The sequence below is a fragment of the Perca flavescens genome, chromosome 22 (assembly GCF_004354835.1).
Source record: "Perca flavescens isolate YP-PL-M2 chromosome 22, PFLA_1.0, whole genome shotgun sequence".
Classification (NCBI taxonomy): Eukaryota; Metazoa; Chordata; class Actinopteri; order Perciformes; family Percidae; genus Perca; species Perca flavescens.
Genome location: NC_041352.1, coordinates 23,952,918 through 23,976,133, shown reverse-complemented (window position 1 = coordinate 23,976,133; position 23,216 = coordinate 23,952,918). Strand labels below are relative to the sequence as shown.

General features: G+C 41.3%; 1 protein-coding gene across 3 annotated transcripts in view; it reads left to right on the top strand.

Moving 5' to 3' along the window:
* msl2b (MSL complex subunit 2b) overlaps nucleotides 1-23,216 on the top strand; it is a 60,809-nt gene that overhangs the window by 13,910 nt on the left and 23,683 nt on the right. Inside the window, exons 2-3 of one of the 3 annotated variants that reach the window (XM_028569453.1) lie at nucleotides 9,841-9,914; nucleotides 22,673-22,815. The gene's annotated coding sequence lies outside the window, so the exon portion shown is untranslated. Of the gene's footprint in view, nucleotides 1-5,744; nucleotides 5,903-8,621; nucleotides 9,915-22,672; nucleotides 22,816-23,216 lie in introns of those variants that run through there. The other 2 variants (XM_028569451.1, XM_028569452.1) reach the window with 2 other exon arrangements.

The window sequence follows — 23,216 nt, the reverse complement described above, 5'->3', positions numbered from 1 at the left end:
TTTTGCAGTTATGTAAATACTTCATCAATTCTACTGCACTGTAGGGAGAACCGTGCCACGCCCACACGGCTCTGCATGAGTCTGCTGATTTAATTATGGGTTCTGACAAACCTATTGCCCCAGATGAAACACCAAGGCAACAGGAAAATGGCTTGATTTCTTCTTTTGTTTGACATGCAACATAGAAACAAAATAAGGCACTACAGCTGATATAGAGCTGCAAAGATGAATCCATTAGTTGTCAACTATTTAATTCATCAACCAAATAGTTGCCGATGAATTTAATAGTTTCCTAAATGTAAATATTTTCTAGGGCTTTCTTGGGCTTTAGGACACACTGAGACATTTTTCATTATTTTCTCCCATTTTATAGACCAAACAACTAATCGATTATTCAAGGTAATGATTGACAGATTAATCAACTATAAAAATAATCGTTAGTTGCAGACCTAAATGGGTACATCATTTTGATAAGCACGATCAGAAACTTTTCTTTGCCTTTTCAAGTTGAGGCAAAGGTATGCTAAAAAACAAACTAGTTAATACAAAGTGTTTTTTGACCACATCTAAGGCCAAACGCATTCATACCTGTTCCAAACAGAGTACCTTTTTTGGAGCACTGATGCTTTTAAGCCTCCAAACTTCTAGCAGCCCAGGTTTACCACCCAGCAATTATGACCCTCACTTTTTGTTCAGTATTCTTGTGAAGTTGTTTGATATCATAAGCACAGCGACAATAATACCAGAGTCAGAGGTGAAAGAAGTTTGCTTCTTAATTTGCCATATACTAATTTGTACCGGACCATGTCCGTGTGTGTAAGTTTTTGGGAGAGGAAAACTGCTGCTGAGTGTGAACGAAAGACGGAAATGTAAACTGAATAACAAGATTACATGACGATCAAATGAAAACCAAAGATGCTTTATGAAGATAAAGTTTCTGTCATTGTGGGTAATTTAATGTTCCACCCACTAACTAACCACAGCAGCCATATCACATGTTTCACGTTTGATCTTTAGCTGGGTAAAAACTCTGCAGCCTTTATACATTCTCATAGCTTCTTGCATCTTGCAAGGTTTCACCAGCAGGCATCTCGGGCGTGGTGGGGGAGGAGGGAAAAGAGGAGGAGAAAAGAGGGAGAGAGGAGGAGGAAGCAGAGAGAGAGGAGGAGGAAGCAGGGAGAGAGGAGGAGGAAGTAGGGAGAGTTCAGGAGGGGAGAGAGGAGGAATCAGGGAGAGTTGAGGAGGAAGCGGGGAGAGAGGAAGATGAAGCAGGAAGAGAGGAGGAGGAAAGAAGGCGGAAGGAGGAGGACGCAGGAAGAGTTTAGGAGGGGAGAGAGGAGGGGGAAAGAGGGAGAGAGGAGGAAGGAGGAGTGGAGAATGAAGAAGGGGAGGCAGCGGATGTGATGATGGAGAGGAGGGAGACAGGAGTTGAGGGGGCCACAGACAAAGCAGCAGCCTGAGCTTTTGCTTTCCTGTGAGAAATAAAATAGATGACATAAATATATTAGACAATACGTTTGGGGATTGAACGAATGAGTGTCGAGACGTGTGAGTAAATCAGAGGTAATAAAAAAAACAACTTACTCAAATGCAACAATCTTGGGTTTAACCCAGGGAGCTCTCACATAACTGCAGACAAGACCTGACTTTGTTTGAAAGCTGCAGGGATGACAACAAATGCAACGTTAGTACTGTCCAGACTCTTTCTCTTGGTATAGTATTAATATTCTGTATTGTAGATAGGGCTTATTTATAAAATTAATGGAATCATAATGATGAAATTATATATCGTGATATACAAATACGTTGCCTAAGTTGATGATAACAAGCACATACTAACTTTCTCAGAAAATCTGTTGTGAAACATTTTGAGGAAATCTAATTTGCATTTGTTTTAACATCACAATATTTTTTAGCATGCATGTTTTTTTCTCTATAATTTCACTTGAAACTGTTTTACATTATTGATTATTTATCTAAAATGTTATTGTAAAAAGTATTTTGTGAAAGCACCTATTGTCAACCCTACAATATTGTTGCAATATCAATATCGATGTATTTGGTCAAGAATATTGTGATATCTGATTTTCTCCATATCGCCCAGCTCTAACTATAGATATGTCAGTTTATGGCAAATGCAAAGAAATAAAGTTGAAAAGCGAAATTATTACATACAGCGTTGCTCTTTGTACTTACATGACAGCTTGGACACATGGAGCGTTAGCTCGCTGCACCAAGTATCCTAAGATTGGCTCGGTTATCTCCTGGCTGGTGACTTTGGTACAGCAGGATTCCCGCTCCTTTGCTAACGATGGATGGAAACATAAGAGTTCACTTAAAAAAAAAGTATTAATATATATATATATATATATATATATATAAGTATTTTAACTGGCTCACAGGAGGCAAAGCTCTTGTACTTTGTTTCTAAATCTTAATCTCACCTGCCGATTCCGACAGAAACATAGCCACTAGGACGATGACGACCAGCGCGCTCTTCAACATGCTTCCACAGTTTTCCATCTTCAAAAAATGAAAGATAAATATGAGATTAAATGGATGAATACTGAATGAATTAATCTCTGTTGGTCTTTCTTCTCCAGAGAGCTTAATGAACTAACAAACGTCTGGAGACGCCAATACTTAAAGACCCGAAAAAGCAGAAGCAGTCCCTCCGGAGAGTCATCTCTTCACTTCTTTCTTTTTCTCTCCTCTCTTCATCTGAATGAATGACCGGATCGCGTACGGGGGTTTCCATGAAGTGACCGACAGGATGCACTTTCATCATGGTTTCGTTTGGAAAGTTAAGTCATGTTTTTTCCTGATTATCTGTCCGCAGGGGTGTGAGGGATACCTCACAGGCCCTGATCATCCTCATGCTGCAACTGCTTTTATCTGAACATTTATTAAAGCATTATCTAAGACAAAAATATGAATCAATCAACAACCTGGTCACTGTTTAGAGGAAATCTGCTTCATTTCAAGACAAGGAACAATTTAAAATAACAAAAAACGGCTTCCTTTGTTGTCCTTATCTGTAAAAAATAAATGATTAAGATTTTTTTTTTTCTTCAAGGTCAAAATTCTCATTTTTAGGAAGTCCCTTCTGTGACATTTATGTCTTAAAGAATTTGGCAATCATTCTGGGCAGGAGTTGCTTCAGTGTGCAGTCACAATGGGCTCCAGCCCACTGACACCCAAACATGTCTCAACATGCACTTCTGAACTCCCACCCATATGTAATATACTGTCAAGAATGATTTATGTTTTATTATTATTCACCGTTCTTTAGTATTGTCCAAAATCTCAGTTAGACACAAACATCATACAAAAGAGGATTCTTCAGATTTTTACAGGACAGTTTAGAGAGCATGATTCTTCACAAGGGAGTATATTAATCTACATGAGGTCTTAGGCCTGCTGCTTGTTTTTCACACCAGGCTTTGAAAACTCCTATTCACACTCCTTAACCTACACCTGTACAAACACAGGGTGTCCGCGGGGTTTTAAAAAGTATTAAAAGGTAGTAAATCAAATTAGTAAAAATGAAGGCCATTAAAAGGTATTAATCGCCATTTTACGAGGTATTCATTTTTTGAATAATTTTTTTTTGCAAACTATGAGTTGTCCATTTGTTTTATTATGTCTATTTAAGTTGATCTTGTAAAGTTTGTGTGATATTATATCCTATCCCGCATCGGGTGATAGCCTCTTTTAGCCTGCCAAGGCAGATCCACATCAAGATGTTGGGTCTGGGAACTCACCATTGGCAGGGCTCAATCAAAGGGCCGGGATAAACGGCTGTCTTTCAAATTCCCTCTGCACGCTACAACCAAGCAGAGCAACGAAGAAGATAGCGGAGCTAGTTGATAGATTACACTTTTGCTGTATCGGGTTCTTGGAGACCTTGAGTGGAGTCCTGTATGGGGCTCCAGTGGGGACTCCATTGTTCTGCTGGGGGTTCTCAACGCACACGTGGGCAATGATGGAGACACATGGAGAGGCGCGATTGGGAGGAACGGCCTCCCTGATCTAAACGAGAGTGGTTGTTGTTGGACTTCTGTGCTAGTCATGGATTGTCTATAACGAACACCATGTTTGAACATAGGGATGCTCATAAGTGTACTTGGTACCAGAGCACCCTAGGCCAAAGATCAATGATCGATTTTATAATCGTTTCATCTGATCTGAGGCAGTGTGTTTTGGACACTCGGGTGAAGAGAGGGGCAGAGCTGTCAACTGATCACCATCTGGTGGTGAGTTGGGTCAGGGGGTGGGGGAAGACTCTGGACAGACCTGGTAAGCCCAAACGGGTAGTGCGGGTAAATTGGGAACGTCTGGAGGAGGCCCCTGTCCGACAGACTTTCAACTCACACCTCCGGCGGAGCTTTTCGTGCATCCCTGTGGAAGCTGGGGGCATTGAACCCGAGTGGACAATGTTCAAAGTTTCCATTGCTGAAGCCGCGGCTAGGAGCTGTGGTCTTAGGGTCTTGGGTGCCTCAAGGGGCGGTAACCCACGAACACCGTGGTGGACACCGGTGGTCAGGGAAGCTGTCCGACTGAAGAAGGAGTCTGTTCGGGATATGTTACCCCAGAGGACTCCGGAGGCAGTAGCAGGGTACCGAGGGGCCCGAAGGGCTGCAGCCTCTGCCGTGAAAGAGGCAAACCAGCGGGTGTGGGAGAAGTTTGGAGAAGACATGGAGAAGGACTTTCGGTCGGCACCAAGGTGCTTCTGGAAAACCGTTTGCCACCTCAGGAGGGGGAAGCGGGAAACCATCCAAGCTGTGTACAGTAAGGATGGGACACTGTTGACCTCAACTGAGGAGGTAATAGGGCGGTGGAAGGAGCACTTTGAGGAACTCCTAAATCCGACTAATACGCCCTCTATGTTAGAGGCAGAGCTGGAGGATGATGGGGAATCATTGTCAATTTCCCAGGTGGAAGTCACCGAGGTAGTTAAACAACTCCACAGTGGCAAAGCCCCAGGGATTGATGAGATCCGTCCAGAAATGCTTAAGGCCCTCGGTGTGGAGGGGTTGTCTTGGTTGACATGCCTCTTCAACATTGCGTGGAAGTCTGGGACGGTGCCTAAGGAGTGGCAGACCGGGGTGGTGGTTCCCCTTTTCAAAAAGGGGGACCAGAGGGTGTGTGCCAATTACAGGGGTATCACACTTCTCAGCCTCCTCGGTAAATTCTACTCCAAGGTGCTGGAAAGGAGGGTTCGGTCGATAGTTGAACCTCAGGTTGAGGAGGAACAATGCGGATTCCGTCCTGGTCGTGGAACAACGGACCAGATCTTTACTCTCGCAAGGATCCTGGAGGGAGCCTGGGAGTATGCCCAACCAGTCTACATGTGTTTTGTGGATCTGGAGAAGGCGTATGACCGGGTCCCCCGGGAGATACGGTGGGAGGTGCTGCGGGAGTATGGGGTGAGGGGGTCCCTTCTCAGGGCCATCCAATCTCTGTACGACCAAAGTGAGAGCTGTGTCTGGGTTCTCGGCAGTAAGTCGGACTCGTTTCAGGTGAGGGTTGGCCTCCGCCAGGGGTGCGCTTTGTCACCAATCCTGTTTGTAACATTTATGGACAGGATATCAAGGCATAGTCGGGGTGGAGAGGGGTTGCAGTTCGGTGGGCTGGGGATCTCCATCGCTGCTTTTTGCAGATGATGTGATCCTGATGGCATCATCGGCCTGTGACCTTCAGCACTCACTGGATCGGTTTGCAGCCGAGTGTGAAGCGGTTGGGATGAGGATCAGCACTTCTAAATCTGAGGCCATGGTTCTTAGCAGGAAACCGATGGAGTGCCTCTTTTGGTCTTTCTTCTCCAGAGAGCTTAATGAACTGACAAACGTCTGGAGACGTCGATACTTAAAGGCCCGAAAAAGCAGAAGCAGTCCCTCCGGTGAGTTATCTCTTCACTTTCTTTTTCTTTCCTCTCTGTTCATCTGAATGAATGACCGGATCGCGTACGGGGGTTTCCATGAAGTGACCGACAGGATGCACTTTCATCATGGTTTTGTTTGGAAAGTTAAGTCATGTTTTTTCTTGATGGTCTGTCTGCAGGGATGTGAGGGATACCTCACAGGCCCTGATCATCCTCATGCTGCAACTGCTTTTATCTGAACATTTATTAAAGCATTATCTAAGACAAAAATATGAATCAATCAACAACCTGGTCACTGTTCAGAGGAAATCTGCCTCATTTCAAGAAAAGGAACAATTTAAAATGCCAAAAAACAGCTTCCTTTCTTTGTCCTTATCTGTAAAAAATAAATGATTAAGATTTTTTCTTTTTTTCTCATTTTTAGGAAGTCACTTCTGTGGCATTTATGTCTTAAAGAATTTGGCAATCATTCTGGGCAGGAGTTGCTTCAGTGTGCAGTCACAATGGGCTCTAGCCCACTGACACCCAAACATGTCTCAACATGCACTTCTGAACTCCCACCCATATGTAATATGGCCAAGGTCTTACAAAGCTAACTGTTGTGTCCGATTTGAATGTAAGGCATTTTTTATGACCGTGAGGGGTCTTGCTAGGTGGAGCAGCTGGCTAGCTATGTTTCCCATTGAATACAATGGGGAAACGATTGTGTCCAGCTAGCTACACTTTTGGCATAACTATAGTATATTTACAGTTTGAATTTCGTCATGCCACTTATATAACATTTACCCCAAGGTCTTATAAAACTAACTGTTGTGTCCGATTTCAAATTAAGGCATTTTTGTGAACGCCGGGGGTCTTGTTAGGAGGAACAGCTAGCTAGCTATGTGTCCCATTGAATACAATGGGAAATGAATTTCGTCACGGCATGTATATTACAGGTTCCCCAAGGTCTTACAAAGCTTAGCTAACACTTGTCCGATTTCGGATTTCAATTGAATGCGTTTTTGTGAATGTCAGAGGTCTCGTTAGGAGGAGGCTATCTAGCTCTCATTGATGGACTCCAGCTCACCGCGGGCTCTATCAATGAGACTCGCGGACAAGAGGCGTTTATTTCCCCGATTGTTTGTTTGAATAACTCAACACACATATCCATTATAAGATTAACTGGAACCTGCAGTAAGAGATTGCGGGCGTAACAAGCTCGCTGACCGCGCTCTCAGTCACACACCGGCCATTTAGCAGGAAGAGGGGAGGGAGAACAGCGAGCTGCAGGCCCTGGAGCTCTGTCAGGGCAGCGGTGTTTGGTAGTCCAGTCACCCAGAAAAGGGTGGGTTTGCGCGGGTATTGAGCACCGGGCTGCCGGCCGTGACGGAGCTCAATTGAGCTCACAGCAGGCCGGGGTCTATAAAGGAGGACTGGCAGAGTGGTGATGTAGCAACCCAGGCAGCACCGGCCGCTGAACTCCTACACACAGTCGGACAAAATTTGCTATAAGCCATCCATTTTCGTAAAAAATGGCCCATATTTGAACTTTACATAGTTGATTTCTCTCATAAAAAAGTTTCAGAAGTGAATTTTGTAATGGAATAGCAGAGATCTGCGTGACCTAGATTCAGAAGACTACCTGATCTCAGGTCAGTTGTGTAGCCTATGTAAATGTTGGGGCGTGACCGTTCTCTTAATACACCCATGGGCGTGACAAAGGTAAAGGTTTTGAGATGCTTACATAAGCAACTAGCTTTGTTGAGATTCGCCAGTTTTCAGCAGCAGTTTCAAAATATGAGATTTTCATAATAAAGAGATGTCAATGGGATGTTGAGCTTCCATGTATCTCCTATTTACCCACCGAACTGTAGTTATTCAACTATGATGGAGTAAAATCGGTTTTGCATTCTATCACCCCTTTAAGAATGACTTCAGTGCCGTTCTTTGTTCTTTTCTCAAAGAAAAGCTGAACTCAAAGCCGATTCCAAAGACCGCTGTTAGCCAGCAGCAGCAGCAGCCATATCGCATGTTTCATGTTGATCTTTAGCTGGGTAAAAACTGTGCTATATTCTTATAGCTTCTTGCATTTTGCAGAGAAAATGTCAGAAGGAAGTCCGATGAGATGCAGATAAACAGATGAATACCGAAAGCAGGATCGTGTGTGCAACATTTATTTCTGACCAATGTCATGTTTTCATGGTTTCACAAATTCACAAGTTAACAAATAAATAGCTCAAAGCATATTTCTGTTCCTATTATCATGACGTTGTACACAGTAACTTGTAAACATTGATAAATACTCTTGGTAATAAATACATGAATACTTTTATAAGCGCTGGTCAATTAAATTAAACTAATAAATAATTTCACTCCTAACGGCATTGAAAGAAACTAAATATTCAACATAATAATTTAATATAATCCTGTTTTCAAGTGCTATTTCCAACATTGGTTTGCATTAGGTTCGAGGCCGTGATTGCAAAAGTCTTGACAGATTCAGTCTTCATTGGCTGGAGGCGGAGACGCTGCTATCCGCCGTCGAAAAGGTTTCACCAGCAGGCATCTCGGGCGTGGTCGGGGAGGAGGGAAAAGAGGAGGAGAAAAGAGGGAGAGAGGAGGAGGAAGCAGGGAGAGAGGAGGATGAAGCAGGAAGAGAGGAGGAGGAAAGAAGGCGAAAGGAGGAGGAAGCGGGAAGAGTTGAGGAGGGGAAAGAGGAGGAGGAAAGAGGGAGAGAGGAGGAGGAGGAGGAAGAAGAAGGAGGAGTGGAGGATGAAGAAGGGGAGGCAGTGGATGTGATGATGGAGAGGAGGGAGACAGGAGTTGAGGGGGCCACAGACGAAGCAGCAGCCTGAGCTTTTGCTTTCCTGTGAGAAAGAAAATAGATGACATAAATATATTAGACACTACGTTTGGGGATTGAACGAATGAGTGTCGAGACGTGTGAGTAAATCAGAGGTAATAAAAAAAACAACTTACTCAAATGCAACAATCTTGGGTTTAACCCAGGGAGCTCTCACATAACTGCAGAAAAGACTTGACTTTGTTTGAAAGCTGCAGGGATGACAACAAATGCAACGTTAGTACTGTCCAGACTCTTTCTCTTGGTATAGTATTAATATTCTGTGTTGTGGATAGGGCTGGGCAATAATTCAATATGATAATTTATTTATGAAATGATATATCAAGATATCGTGATATACAAATACGTTGTCTAAATTGATAATAATCACATACTAACTTATTCAGAAAATCTGTTGTGAAAAATTTTGAGGAAATCTAATTTACATTTGTTTTAACATCACAATATTTTTTAGCATGCATGTAAACATAGTCAGTATATAGCTGGACATTTTTTTTTCTCTATAATTTCACTTTATACAACATTATTGAAAATGTTATTGTAAAAGATATTTTGTGTAAGCACCTATTGTCAACCCTACGATATCGTTGCAATATCAATATCGATGTATTTGGTCAAGAATATTGTGATATCTGATTTTCTCCATATCGCCCAGCCCTAACTATAGATATGTCAGTTTATGGCAAATGCAAAGAAATAAAGTTGAAAAGCGAAATTATTACATAAAGCGTTGCTCTTTGTACTTACATGACAGCTTGGACACATGGAGCGTTAGCTCGCTGCACCAAGTATCCTAAGATTGGCTCGGTTATCTCCTGGCTGGTGACTTTGGTACAGCAGGATGCCAGCTTCTCTGCTAACAATGGATGGAAACATAAAAAATAACATAAGTATTTTAACTGGCTCACTGGAGGCAAAGCTCTTGTACTTTGTTTCTAAATCTTAATCTCACCTGCCGATCCCGACTGAAACATAGCCACTAGGACGATGACGACCAGCGCACTCTTCAACATGCTTCCACAGTTTTCCATCTTCAAAAAATGAATGATAAATATGAGATTAAATGGATAAATACTGAATAAATTAATCTCTGTTGGTCTTTCTTCTCCAGAGAGCTTGATGAACTGACAAACGTCTGGAGACGTCGATACTTAAAGGCCCGAAAAAGCAGAAGCAGTCCCTCCGGTGAGTCATCTCTTCACTTCTTTCTTTTTCTCTCCTCTCTGTTCATCTGAATGAATGACCGGATCGCGTACGGGGGTTTCCATGAAGTGACCGACAGGATGCACTTTCATCATGCAGCGTATGGTTTCGTTTGGAAAGTTAAGTCATGTTTTTTCCTGATGGTCTGTCTGCAGGGGTGTGAGGGATACCTCACAGATCCTGATCATCCTCATGCTGCAACTGCTTTTATCTGAACATTTATTAAAGCAAAAATATGAATCAATCTACAAACTGGTCACTGTTCAGAGGAAATCTGCCTCATTTCAAGACAAGGAACAATTTAAAATACCAAAAAACAGCTTCCTTTTGTTGTCCTTTTATCTGTAAAAAATAAATGATTAATTTATTAATTCTTTTTTTTTTTCCTTCAAGGTCAAACTTCTCATTTTTAGGAAGTCCCTTCTGTGACATTTATGTCTTAAAGAATTTGGCAATCATTCTGGGCAGGAGTTGCTTCAGTGTGCAGTCACAATGGGCTCCAGCCCACTGACACCCAAACATGTCTCAACATGCACTTCTGAATCCCACCCATATGTAATATACTGTCAAGAATGATTCATGTATTATTATTAGTCACGCTTCTTTAGTATTGTCCAAAATCTCGGTTAGACGCAAACATCATACAAAAGAGGTTTCTTCAGATTTTTACAGGACAGTTTAGAGAGCATGATTCTTCACAAATGAGTATATTAATCTACATGAGGTCTTAGGCCTGCTGCTTGTTTTTCACACCAGGCTTTGAAAACTCCTATTCACACTCCTTAACCTACACCTGTACAAACTAAACATCAAGATCTGTGTGAATGACTAAGGAGGCTGTAACATTTCTCAAATTAATATAATCAAATTTATATATTAAATAAACATAAATGTAATTCGAAAACCGAACAAGAAAAATACATATGTCAGTTTTACTTTGTTTGAACTTGCAGCTTTTAAAACTACATCTGTAAAACTATGAATCGGAGCAGCAAATCAAACCCTTTTGCTGACCTCTGTCTGCTCCCACACCTCTCTAAACACTACAGACACCCACGTATACTGAAACATGTGTGCACCCAAAGCTGTGACGGTGAAAAAGCTCTAATGGGAGCTTGAATTAGACATGTCTCTTATTCAACCAAAATGAGAATTGGAATCAGAAAAAGCTTTATTGCCAAGTATGTGTTTTACACATACAAGGAATTTGTTTTGGTGTTGCAGGTGCATGTCACACATTCTCTAAATATAAGAAGGTTGAAACAAAAGAGGTGGCTATGGCATCAGAATGTAAAGCAGAACCTTCCACTCTCTGCTGACTTTCAGTTTGTGTTCTCGTAAGATCTAAATGTAAAAGTAAAAGTAAAAGTGTCTTTGGGCTCAATGTTTTTACTATAAAAATTTTACTTGTGAGACCTAAACCTCCCTTGCAGCTAAAGGCCATTCTGCTGTTTTAACCCAATTTGATCCAACATGTTTGAGCCAAGCGGTCCTTTAATTTTTCCGTTTTTGCATATCAGAAAATGAACCGCACTATGTCGCTAAAACAGGTGTATCGTTGATGTCCAACAGTTGGTGATTAATTTGCAGTCAACTCCACCTCCTCTCTTCTTTTCTTTCCAGTGTTTTTAAAATGAACAGTCAGTATCTCTGTAGAAGGTGTTAAGACACCATGTGATTCTGGTGACAGGGCCTTTCTGAGAAATAAGTGTTGTGGGCGGGGCGGCAAAGTGGGTGGTGTTGCACAACTGAAGCTGATAGCATGGTGGTAATGTCTAGACAAGCTTGCACACATCATGTTAGCATGAAAAAGATAAATAAAAAAAAATAGCTTTTATTTTTTTTCAAAGATTCATAGTAAATCACACATTTAAAAAACGTGACTCAGAGCATGAAACCTTGTGACTTCCTACAAGTTACAGGTTACTACTGTGTATGTTTTTTATATTTTTTTTATTAGCAAACATACATGTAAGTTGCCTTATTTTCCATTATGTATGCACAGTATTTTGGACTAAACAGTTAAATTTGCAGCAAAGCAGACAGAGAAACGGGCTGAGGAAATGAGTTGAGACAATTGTCGGTTACACTTCACTTGAAGGTATCTACATAAGAGGGACATGACAGTGTCATGAACGTGTCATAAACATAAACAAGTCCTAACGCTTCTTTTAGTGTCATTCGGTTTTTGTCATGACAAGTTACAGTTAGGGTTAGGGTTCATGTGTCATGACTGTCATGTGTTCGTGACAGTGTCATGCCACTCTTATGTCGATACCTTCAAGTAAAGTGTTACCCAATTGTCTTAAGAATAAATTCCCCAGCAGGAAACGCTTAGCTTGGTGTTGATGGTAAAACGATTAAAATAAACCAAACTTCCTTCCTACTTTCCTTCTCATTGCCGGTTGCAACACATGGGGTGTTTTTCACTTGGCTTTACATGCAGAAAGGATTATTTTCTTACTTAAAGAGAGTTTCCCACTTAAAAAAAACTCTTTTGAAAGGAATGTGTAGCTTCATTTCTCAACCAGTGTCTAAAACAAATCTCAACAAAACGTAGTATTGTGTAAGCAAAAATCGGATAACACAGGAATTAGCATTTCTTAAATAGTGTCCTTTTTAAATGTTCTGTGCTCTTGTCAATATTAGGTACAACTGTGGTTATTTTAACCTTATCTTACATTCAATTCATGACATATTTGACACAAGGAATGTGAATTCTTTGTTCGACACAGTTTCAAAAACTCAGTTATGTGCACACAAAGGAATGCAGACGTCAATTAATGAGTTAGAATTAGCTCATAGACTGAAATTGGCACAAGGATAATATTTACTCATTATTTTTGATTGACTTTGACATCCACAATTCACTGCACTGTCTTAACTAAGAAGATATAGCTACACCTGTTTGTTTTTTTCTTTCGGAGTGAAACTAGTTTGAAGAGATCCCATTAAGAAGCTAGAAAAGTGAGATTTGAGAAGTGTTTATTCTGCTGTGTATATATACCTCTGTATCTGTAGACTTCTCAAGCTTGTCTTTCCTCTTTTCAACATATAACATCCTCTGCATGAAATTGTAAACCACTTCCCCTTTTCTTTAATCAAGTCAGAGTCAAATGTTGTAGCTGTCTGCCAAACTGATTGCAACTGTCACCATTTTAAGCATCTGCTTGACCAATTTTAAATGCATATTTTTATTTCCTGGCATAATGGCAGCATTGAGTTGGCATAAAACATTGTTTACTGATCTCATTAGTTTGCATGGATGAAATAGAAGGCAATATTTACGAGCAGGTTGTATATACAGTTTATACCACAGACATCCTATTTACTGTTTATATTATATATTCAAACTGTCACACATAGCATCTCTCCATAGCTTGTGGTTTACCACGAGTGCAGAGTTGATGCAAGAAGGCCGCTTGTGCGAATTACTAAGGGTTGAGTTCAGTGCTGTCCCCACCTGCTCGCTAATACATTCACAAGTGATGAATTTCTATCAGGAAATAAAAAGTATGCTGCCTTTCATTTTAAGATACCAAGTGGGATGTCATGGATGTCCAAGATGCAATTATCCCAAACAATATTGCAACTGGACCAGAGGGTGGAGGAGGCTGATGGACAAACCCAGAAGTGCAGCGAGGTTTAACTAAGAGTGTTTGGCAGAGGTCCCTGTGTTGTGACATTTTAGTTCACACATTAAGAGTGTCAAAATGACGTAATATCCGGCTCCTTTTTCCAGCATTGCACTCTTTGTTTCCTGTTGTGGTGGCAAAGACATGTTGGTGGACACCAGCGGTGAAGGAGGTCATCCCACTGAAGGACGAGGCCTTTCGGAGTTAAAGGTGAATTATACTAGCCGCATCCAAGGTGGCGCGCGCCATCGTGACGTCAAAATGACGTAATATCCGGCTCTTTTTTCTTTCTTTCTTTCAGTGGTGAGCGACAAAGCGGAAACAGGAGACCTGAACGATTTCGCCAACAACTGGATGCCAGGACTCTCAGAGTGACTGCAAGTCTGTCTTGTAAACTTACTGGGTTAAGATGAGCTCTTTTATGGTGAATGAAAGGCTTGATCCCACCAAGTAGGTCATCGAATCAAATCGAAGCATTGACGTCAATGATGCTAGTTCTGCCGTAGTTTACCTTTTTCTTCTTCTTCTAGTCCGTAGAAAGAGCAACGTCAGTATCCTTCGCTCATTAGCGCCACCTCTGTTCAGGAGAAGACTGCAACTAGTGTCGCGAGTACCAGCGCGGGTATAGTTCAAGAGTTTATTGTCATATGCACAGATAGAAAGCATGTTTCCCTGCACAATGAAATTCTTACTTTGCCGTCCACACTAAATGTCATACAAAAAATACAGTATCATACAAAAAATGAATAGCAAAAAGCAATAAAGGAGCAATAAAAGCAATTAAAAGCAATAAAGTTAAGGTAGTGCATTTCTTAATAAAAGCAATAAAAAGTGAGGTAGAGCAGTTCTAAATAAGGCAATAAAATTAAACAGTTATGTTAAACAGTTATGTCCATGGTTACAAACTCCTATCAGCTGTTTAGGAGTCTGATGGCAGAGGGGAAAAAAGAGTGTAAACAGTCCGTGCTGGGGGTGGGAGGGGTCTTTGAGGAGGGAAGCAGCTCTCCTGTGGACTCTGCAATAGTAGATGTTCTGTAGAGAGGGCAGTGGAGTCCTGGTGATCTCCTGTGCAGTCTTCACCACTCTCTGCAGGCGTTTGCGGTCCATGACAGTAGTGCTGCCGTACCACACAGTAATGCAATTAGTCAGTACACTCTCGATAACGCAGCTGTAGAAGTTGTTGAGGATCTTAGGCAACATGCCAAACCTCCTCAGCCTCCTCAGAAAGTACAGCCGCTGTTGGGCCTTCTTGACCAGCTGCGTGACGTGAGGTGTCCAAGTGAGGTCTTCACTGATGTGGACACCCAGATATTTGAAATTGCTTACCCTCTCCACTTCAAGCTCCCGGATGAACAGTGGCTGATGCGTTCTCCTCTCCTTACTCATGTCCACTATCATTTCCTTCGTCTTGTCCGTGTTGAGGATGAGATTATTGTCTCCGCACCATGACACCAGACTGGCCACCTCCCTCCTGTAGGCTGCCTCGTCACCGCCAGCGATACGTCCTATCACTGCGGTGTCGTCCGCGAACTTCAGGATGATGTTGTCCTTGTGGGAGGCGACACAGTCGTAGGTGAACAGGGTGTAGAGGATGGGACTGAGTACACAACCCTGTGGAGTGCCAATGTTTGTGATGATACTGGCTGATGAGTGAGTTTATGGGGGATGACCGTGTTGAAGGCGGAGCTATAGTCGATGAAAAGTATCCTTAGGTATGAGTCCTTATTTTCCAGGTGAGCGAGGGAATAGTGAATGGCAGCAGCAATGGCATCCGAGGTGGACCTGTTGGGCCGGTAGGCATACTGCAGGGGGTCAAGAGTGTCTGGTATGCTGTTCTGAATGTGGGCCAGCACCACTCTTTCGAAACACTTCATGATGAGGAGTGCCACTGGCCTGTAGTCATTCAGGCAGGTGGGTGTGCTCTTCTTAGGCAGGGGGACGATGATCGTGGCCTTAAAGCACGAAGGAACGATACACTGCCTGAGGGAGAGATTGAAGATGGAAGTGAGTACATCAGCTAGCTCGTAGGCACATGCTCTGAGGGCCCGCCCAGGAATGTTGTCTGGTCCTGCTGCTTTGTGGGGGTTGATCTTCCTCAGAGCTTTGTGTACCTGGGTTGTTGAGACAGTTAGTGGAGGGGAAGGGGGTTGGGTGGTCGAGGTATGCGTGGTCCCCCTATCTGCAGTGTAGCTGGGGGCCTCAAAGCGAGTGTAAAATATATTGAGGTCATCTGGCAGGCTGTCTGTTAAGGTGATGTTGTTGTTGGTGGTCCTGTAGTCTGTGATGTGCTGCAGGCCTTGCCACATCCGCCCCGAGTCAGCAGTAGAATAGAAGCTGTCCAGCTTCTCTCTGTACTGCCTCTTGGCCGCTGTGATGGTTTTCCTCAGTCCATACTTTGCAGCTCTGTACTCGGTCTCATTGCCTGATCTAAATGCAAGAGAGCGAGCACGCAGCATGTGACGTACCTGAGTACAGTCAGATAAATAGTTACGGCTATTTCATGACGTCACATATGCTCGCGCCAGCTGGGCTGCGGTTACTGTAAAACATGCTTTAGGATGGTTAAGCCAAGGGATTCTGTTGCAACCTACATGGAGAAGAGAATACATTTTTTTTTCCCAAACAACGGTGTATTTTTTTATATTTTTATTTACAGTCCGACACACCAGCTGCGTGACACAAATCGTGCGCTGCGTGCATGACAGCATCAATGTTGCACTTCAGGCTCAGAGGCTATCGTCCGTAGTAGCATGCTGCTGGTGGTCTTGCAGATAGTATTAACTGTATTAATAAAACCGTAGAAACGCCGCGGCCACACCTCTGTGAAAGCTCCCCAAACGTCATTTATCAGTCTGGTTGTTACCCCTCTCCGCGGCAGTCTCATCCACTCTATATCTTTTATAATGGAGCTAACCGGAGCTGACTGGAGAGCTACCCGTAATCGAAGCTAATCGTTGCTAACCGAGCCTTCACTTCTCCGTGCCTGTATCCATTAACTGTATTTATGGACTCGAGCCCGAATAAAACCCTTCATTTTATTAAATTGGCTGTAAAAGTTTTAAACTACAACTCAGAGTTGTTTGAATGATAGAAATCTGCTCAAATGAGATCTAAATGAGTGCAACAGGACATGTATAGTACAGAACAGCATGTTTATGATCCCCAAAATGCTGATTAAAGATTGAGATTTATAATAACGTAACTTTCTGTATTGATCATAGTACAGTATTACAGGTATTTTATCTGCTGAACAGATTTATTTGACAAACCTGCATTTAACAGAATACTGAAAGCAAAAAGGCAGAACTGGGTACATTTTAAAATCTGTTTATTTATCAAAAGCAATATTATCGCGATGTTCAACAATATTAGGGCATTTTGCACATTTTCCTCATATCGTGCAGCCCTAATAACTACCCTGAAATTGTGTCAGATGCAGCATAGTGTTGCAATATTTATATTATTATAACTGTATCTATATCATCTTTTAGTCTAATTTGTTTAATATGCAAATGGTTATTTCTCTCTAAATTATCTCAGAATATTATGTAGTCATTGTTTTTACCTTTGTTTGACTAGTTTATTACTGAACCCAGCAATCACGTGCCGCACAAGTAAATTCTCAAATTCTCACTGAAGTTTCTGATCCCCAGTTTCTGAATCTAAAGTTACTTTTCTTTATCTGTTGATCACATCTGGTGCCAAAGGTGAAAAAAGATTTTATTTAGATAAAAAAAATAAGCCATATCTTTTAAATCTGTAAATGAGTCTGCTTTAATTAGACCTGTTAAACCATGTTATCATCCAATTGCATGAAACTATTTTAAAGATGAATGGTCAGACAACCTGAATGATGAATATAGATTAGGATATAAATAGTTTTCAATGGAAGGTTTTAAAGAAATATCATTGTACAATGGAAAATGTGACTAAATGGTTTGCCACATGCAAGGAAGGACAGTATTTCCTGTGAAACCCCTCAGTTACTTTCTGCCCTCTCAAATATCAGCTTTAGGCAGAAAAGGGGAAGTAATTATCCCACATAAGACAGAATTTCGGAAGGACAGGGTCATGTGCAACATCAATCATACCGTTTCACAGGGGTTAACGTTGATGCCAGCATTTAGTGTCTTACTAATACTTTTAGTACAAAAGGCAGATGCTGTGTCATGCTCCTCATACCTCTGTTTCGAGGATGTGATGAAACGGTGGTCATTTTCTCATTAGCAACATGTCAGCAAATCGCTATAACAACCAGACATACTGTCTGCAGAAGGCTGGACTATGAAAACTACTATGAAAGTAGCTACTGGATGTGGTCATTCTGGCCAGTAGATCAGCATGTTTCACATTTTTACAGTGCTGCTGGTTGATCACATGTCTATTTCACAGAATGTAAAACTATATTTATATCTTTCCATAAAGATTTGCCTCTGTACTGTACCGTATATGCCTTTGTTAAGACAGTACATTGAAGGAGTGAAGGACAAGATACTGGTTTCTTAACTCAAGACCCACTTACTAGCTTTTGTCAGAGCTTCCAACCATCTCACATGGTCTTTATCAGCAGATGGAAATGCTGACGACGTGATTGAAAGCTAGAGAAAAAGCTAATAAGTGGACCTTGAGTTGGAATTGTTTTGTCAAACTGCTATTTACGGTGTCAGGAATAAATCTTTATGCTTAACTTTTAGATAGAAATTGTTTACTTTTGTTGGAAATTATTAACTTTGTTTGTAGAATTTTAATTCTTAACCGCATTACACCGTTTAGAGAAAAGGCGTACCTCAACTTGATTACACAATCTCTAAAATTAGACTTTTCTCATATTAGAAACACTTCTTAAGATACACCATAGGAATCAATACAGCAATCATTTTTTAAATCTAATTTTGGACCTGAATTATTTGTCGGTTAAACACTAGTTTATTCTCTACTAAAGCAACAGATAATTTCCAAGATCTCATTACAATAACATGGTGGGTTTGAGTTGAGTTATTTTCACACCTGCTGCTTTTGGGTTTCTTACTGTAATAACTTGACTGGAAGTGACGAATGATCGACATCAAATGCAAACACTTCAACCTCAACAACGGCTGCCCCCTCACTATTGATGCTGCAACTTTAGAAAAGATCTGAGTTATTTTGTTTTTTGTTTTGTGGTGTTCATAATTTGAATAGTTTTTACTCTGCATTGGTAGCAAAGCCTTGTGATTGGCTGGTGCTTTTTATAAAATTAGTCACAGCTTTATCCACAACTGTCTTGGTAGAAGAAATAAGGAAAAGCTGTGACACAATTAACTATTGACTGTGAGTCTTACACATAAAAGAATCTAATTTTGAATCCATTTAGCACTGTGTGAGCGTGTGTCAACTGTGCAGTGTTTTTTCCTCAGACTTTTTCATTGTCTTCAGTCAGGAACAAACTCTGAAGCAGCGTTTCATGTATCAACAACACTGAAACAGTCTTTGAAGGTTAGCAGCACACAAACGCCACCCACATCGTATACACCACCAGTCTGTGGAAACAACAGACAACTTTGTCGCCATCAAGTGGGCGAAGGAAAACCTGCAGCCAAATTGTCCAAATTTAGAACAGAAAAAAGAGGGGGTTTATTAAGAAATGTTACAAAAAGCCAACTGGTTGTCTCAGTTTTGCACAATGCATGCTGGGATACCATATAACCAAGGCTGGATAACTGGGTAACAAACTGCCCTTGGACCCCAGACCCACAGGGGCACCACAAGTCCCAAAGTTCACTGCAAGTCGATTGTTTTGTTTTTTGTCAGGGAATTTTCACCACTAAAGTACAGTATCAGCTAAGGCAGTTTCTGCTGTATTTGTGTGTAGCCCTGTGTCAAATCTTCAAGACGAAAAAAAAAAAAAAGTATTACTTGGAGTGATGTCCAAATTACCTTTTTATCAGGGCTCAACATTAAAAAAAAATTCCCACTGGCCCCCTGGGCCAATAGATCAGAGTTTTACTGGCCCCTTTTACATTTTTACTGGCCCTGACAGAAATATCATAGGTGTGATTGGCAAAGGACAAAAAAGCAGGAAAATGTACGCCGCACCTACCATGAAGCTTCAGAAAATGGTTATAACCCAGCTAGCCACTACCACTGGATGTTGTGCCTTTAGCAGCAAAGCTAGACCAGGGGTCATCAATTACATTTTTCAAAGGGCCAGAATTTTTTTAAGCAGAACATTTCAAATAAAGAAAATAAAATGATACCTAATACGCATCTTCTTGTTTGATATTTTCACTTTCTTACTAAATAAATGCTATATTTGTTTTACATGTATTAGTGTAAGCAAACTCCTAAAAAACATGGAAAATCCATAATGATAACTAGATAGGCTACTTAACTAGAAAATGATCTCAGATTAGGGGGCAGTTCACCAAGGAGTGATGGTTCAAGTCTTGATTACTGAAACGTAATCAGTGTCCTGATTGGTGGAAAATGCTTACAGAAAGAAAGGCCTGCTGTCAGGTAAAAATGTCATTGTCTAAGAGCCTGAAGTGAAAAGTTGTGGAAAACAGCAGCTGTAACGTAGCCTCGTGAGACCGTCCTGATCTCGCGAGCTCCAGTTTTCCACTCGCAGATCAGTCTGGCATCTTGAGGTAGAGAAAATTTGGAGCAGTTTGCCAAACGACCGGGCCAATCAGCGTTGGTTTTGAGGCAGGTTAGGTGGTGATAGACATGTTTATCCAATCAGCTAACAGATGTTTATCCAATCAGCTAACCAGTATTTTCAGACAGCGGTAGCCCTAATTCTGTTTGCCGCTCACTAATGCTTTTTTTCTCTTGGATCCTTCTTTTGGAATATGTACAGGAACCTGAAATGTTGTCTTTTATTCCTAAATTCTCGTTACACAAACGGCAAATCTCCTTTACCGACCTGTTGCTTGCTTGCTGAGCTAACGAGCTATGCTTTGCCTGCAGCAGCAGGGGTGGGCTTGTGGTTATATTTTCATACGCTTCGTGGATCTGATTGGTTGATTTGGCCCGTCTATCACCAACATAGGTGATAGACAGATTGTTCATCCAATCAGCTAACCAGTATTTTCGCCCCTTCCCAAAAGTTCTCCAACGGATAGTTCCCAGATGGATATGCCGAGCAAATACAAAGCAATCCATCTGGCGGAGTCAGGTTAGGTGTAATGATGAATGGACTGATAAGCAGGCTAGCATTCGTCCTGTGTGCCTCATTTGAAATAAGACAATGTTGTTGCAAAATAATACAACCGGTAACATCATCAAGAATGAAGAACGCGGCGTCATTCACGTGCATATTAAGTAGCCACATGTATCTGTTTTGGTCTTATAATACATCTACAGGTTTACCTCTCCAGCGGAGAGGATGGCTCGTTTACACAGCAGCTACGTTTACAAGAGTTTGTCCAAAGTTCAAGATTGGTTGCAAATTAAGATAAACCGTTAGACTACAAACTGACATCTTTCATTTTAGCTTGTTTGTAAAGTCGCTATTTGCAGAGTAGAGCTGTGTTTGCACAGTGTGGTGGACAAGAGTGGACAGAGCAGACTGAAATATCGGTTTCTGCATGTTTATGCCTGTAGAACAGGTAGGTGGGTATTGATAAGTATTGACTCTTTAATCATGGAGGTTTTATTGTAGGCTACTTACAGTAAGGAGTGTAGCGTTAGTTCATCTGCGCCATCGGCGGTAAATAATCCTCGGTATCGTCAGTTACATGTGCTGCGTGAAGTAACGCACACAAATCTGTGTGTGGGTGTGTGTGTGTGGGTGTGTGGGGCGTGGGCATCGCTGTTCAGAATCCAATCTATCTTCCAAAATGCAACGCTTGTATCCAAATTAATTGGTTATAAATTACCTGAGGTGAAAATGTTAAACGTTAACATTCACGCAATTCATGCCACTCTGTATGACGTTTGCTGATGCAGCAGCCCCGTGCGGGCCAGTGACTGGCCAATCAACTAGCCCGACTTACGTTTTTACTGGCCCCGGGCCATTGGGCCATTGCTTATGTCGAGCCCTGCTTTTATATATTATCGACATTTAGGATCCAAAGTCTTCTATGTCCCGGTGTCAAATCTTCAAGACGTGTTTCAATAAAAAAGTATTACTTGGAGTGCTGTCCAAATTACCTTTTATGTATTATTATCGACATTTAGGATCCAGCACCAAGTCTTCAAAGTCTTCTAAGTGTGAGTAGAGCGTTAAATCTTTATTTAAATTTTCTTTACAATATCCAAATGCATATAATCTTTGAATGTGCACAAAATGGTGAACAGTTTCGTATTCATCTAAATGTAAAGTTTTCTGCCAAAGTCTTGCCTACTATGACATAATATATTTATTTAGATTCTCACATTCTGAACACCTTTCTTTCTTAGCCTTCTCTTCAATTCAGTAAAATGCAGATTATAGATTATAGTTCTGTGGTGAAGTGATACCACGTTTGTGAAGCAACTTTCTTTTTTGAATATCACGATTTGGCCAAAAGGACCTCTTTCTCGTTTCTTCATCAAGTCCATCACCATGACACAGTGTATCCGTGGGTTTTCTAAAAAGGTGTTAACATGCTGTAGCAATAATGGTTTTATCAGGTATCCGTTAAAACGGGCAGTTTTTGCTACTATGATCATAGCCACAGATTAACAGACTGGAATGACATGTCATTTAATATTGCTGCATTGTATTGCTTCACATTGTATCTTATCTTTTCAAAACATATTCTCCCATAAACCTGAAAGAGCCTCATCATTCTGCATATACTGTACGTGCACATGGTCTAACTTGAAAAAGTTGAATGGAGCCATAAAATAAAGTAAGCTCATTTGAGTAACACATTAAATGATTGGCATTACCCCCTTTGCCAAAACATGTGGTGCAAAGTTTTATTTTACATAACAGATACAACATATTAATCCTTTATTCTGTAGAATAACCTTAACCCATCACAAGTTCCCAGAGACCATGGCGATGGCCTCAAATGTCCAACAGTCCAAAACCAAAAGATACTCAGTTCACAATCATAGAAGACTAAGAAAAACAGAAAAAATAATCACAATTAAGAAGCTGAAACCAGTACTTGTTTTTATTTTTTGGCATTTTAGGCTTTTACTTGAGAGGACAGATTAGACGTGAAAAGGGGGAGAGAGAGGAAATGACATGCAGCAAATGGCTGCAGGTCGGAATCAAACCTGCAGATGCTGCGGCAAGGACTGAGCCTTTGTACGTGGGGTGCACGCTCTACCAGGTGAGCTACCCAAGTGCTCGACCAGTACTTTTTTGACATTATATATATATTAACTTTTGGAGAAACGCAACCGGACATCACACTGCGGTGGCCAATCACATAACCTACTGGTGAATAGACGAGACAAATTGGGGGGGACACAATGGAAACACAAATGGGCCATTTAAGTGGCACTACCACACCACCGCGCACAACCCTGCGTGAATTGCCGCAACGCCCGATTTGGTGTGAATGCAGCCTTAGTGAAACATTTTCAGCAGATTGGATGAATTGCGCACTTTGTGCCCTTCTAATAATGTTAAATTCTGCTGCTTTAATTATTTCCACACAAATGTCAGACTAAGGTTTAACAAAAAAAAATGTCATCCTACATCTAAGATATTTAAATCTGCAGTAACTTA